Raw genomic sequence first — 2294 nt, forward strand, 5'->3', positions numbered from 1 at the left:
CAGACCCAGAAAGAAAAAAGTATCATATGTACTCACTCATAATTGGCTTTTAGTCATAAAGCAAAGAAAACCAGCCTACAATGCACAATCCCAAGGAGCCTAGACAACAATGAGGACCCTAAGAGACGCAGACATGGATCTAATCTACATGGGAAATAGAAAAAGACAAGATCTCCTGAGTAAATTGGGAGCATGGAGACCATGGGAGAGGGTAGAAGGGGAGGGGAGAGGAAGGGAGTGGAGCATAGAAAAATGTAGAACACAATAAAATCAATTAAAAATTAAAAAAAAAGATTGTTTTGGCAATCCTTAGCAATCAGGGAAATGCAAATCAAAACAACTTTGAGATATCATCTTACACCTGTCAGAATGGCTAAAATCAAAAACACCAATGATAGCCTTTGCTGGAGAGGATGTGGAGTAAGGGGAGCACTCATTCATTGTTGGTGGGAATGCAAACTCGTGCAACCACTTTGGAAATCAGTGTGACGATTTCTCAGGAAATTCGGGATCAACCTACCCCAAGATCCAGTAATACCACTCTTGGGAATATACCTAAGAGATGCCCTATCATATTACAAAAGCATTTGTTCAACTATGTTCATAGCAGCATTATTTGTAATAGCCAGAACCTGGAAACAACCTAGATGCCCTTCAATGGAAGAATGGATGAAGAAAGTGTGGAATATATACACATTAGAGTACTATGCTGCAGTAAAAAACAATGACTTCTCGAATTTTGCATGCAAATGGATGGAAATAGAAAACACTATCCTGAGTGAGGTAACCCTGACCCAAAAAGATGAACATGGGATGTACTCACTCATAATTGGTTTCTAGCCATAAATAAAGGACATTGGTCTATAATTTGTGATCCTAGAGAAGCTAAATAAGTAGGTGAACCCAAAGAAAAACATATAGTTATCCTCCTGGCTATGGGAAGTAGACAAAATTGCCGGGCAAAAAATTGGGATCTTGTGGGTGGGGTGGGATGGGGGTAAGGGGAGATGGGGAGAGAAGAGTGAGAAGGGGAGGATGGGGGGAACTTGGGGAAACGGGATGATTGGGATAAAGGAAGGGTGGATAGGGGAGCAGGGAAGCACATATCTTAATTAAGGGAGCCATCTTAGGGTTGGCAAGAGACTTGAACCTAGAGGGGCTCCCAGGAGCCCAAGGCGATGTCCCCAGTTAGTTCCTTGGGTAGCTGAGGATAGGGAACCTGAAATGGCCCTATCCTATAGCCATACTGATGAATATCTTGCATATCATCATAGAACCTTCATTTGGTGATGGATGGAGATAGAGACAGAGTCCCACATTGGAGCACCAGAACGAGCTCCCAAGGTCCCAATGAGGAGCAGAAGGAGGGAGAACATGAGCAAGGAAGTCAGGACCACGAGGGGTGCACCCACCCACTGAGACAGTGGGGCTGATCTATTGGGAGCTCACCAAGCCCAGCTGGACTGTGACTGAAAAAGCATGGGATACAACCGGACTCTCTGAACATGGAGGACAATGAGGGCTGATGAGAAGCCGAGGACAATGGCACTGGGTTTTGATCCTACTGCATGTTCTGGCTTTGTGGGAGCCTAGCCAGTTTGGATGTTCACCTTCCTAGACATGGACGGAGTGGGGAGGACCTTGGACTTTCCACAGGGCAGGGAACCCTGACTGCTCTTCGGACTGGAGAGGGACGGAGAGAGGAGTGGGGAGAGGGGGAGAGGAGTGAGAGGAGGGGGAGGGAAATGGGAGACTGGGAGGAGGAGGAAATTTTTTTTTCAGTAAAACATAAAAAAAAGAAATCTTTTCAATGTGCCAATAGTGCATAGAAATTTAAAAGGAACATGCTTCTTTCACAAAAATCCGTGTGTTTTTTTTTTGTGCGTGACTTACCATTCTCCTGAGCTAAAGACACTCATAAAAATGTGCTGATTCTTTCAAATTACAGCATATAGTTACTAGTAGACCACTCCTTATTCTACTAACAATTCTTTGAAGAGTTTAAAGAAACTTGTTTCTTTATAGAGAGAAATGCATTTCTCAAGAAATCTTATACATGTGCTAACCGTACATAGAAAGGTTAAAAGAAACGTTTGTCTTTCATAGAAAGCTTTGTGCATTTCTTTAGAGGAAACTCATGAGTCACAGCCAAGCCTACACCGTTCCTCTGGGATCAGCACAAACATCTAGCAGAGAAAAGCCTTGTCTTTTGCTTAGCTGTGATTCATCTTTAATGAAGAGAGCTGAGTCCTAAAGTTGTGGGAGTCAGGGACCAGCACACTGCTACGGCAACA

Source organism: Microtus oregoni, unplaced genomic scaffold, assembly GCF_018167655.1.
Source record: "Microtus oregoni isolate MIOR12 unplaced genomic scaffold, Mior012 000050F_ref0000143, whole genome shotgun sequence".
Taxonomy (NCBI): Eukaryota; Metazoa; Chordata; class Mammalia; order Rodentia; family Cricetidae; genus Microtus; species Microtus oregoni.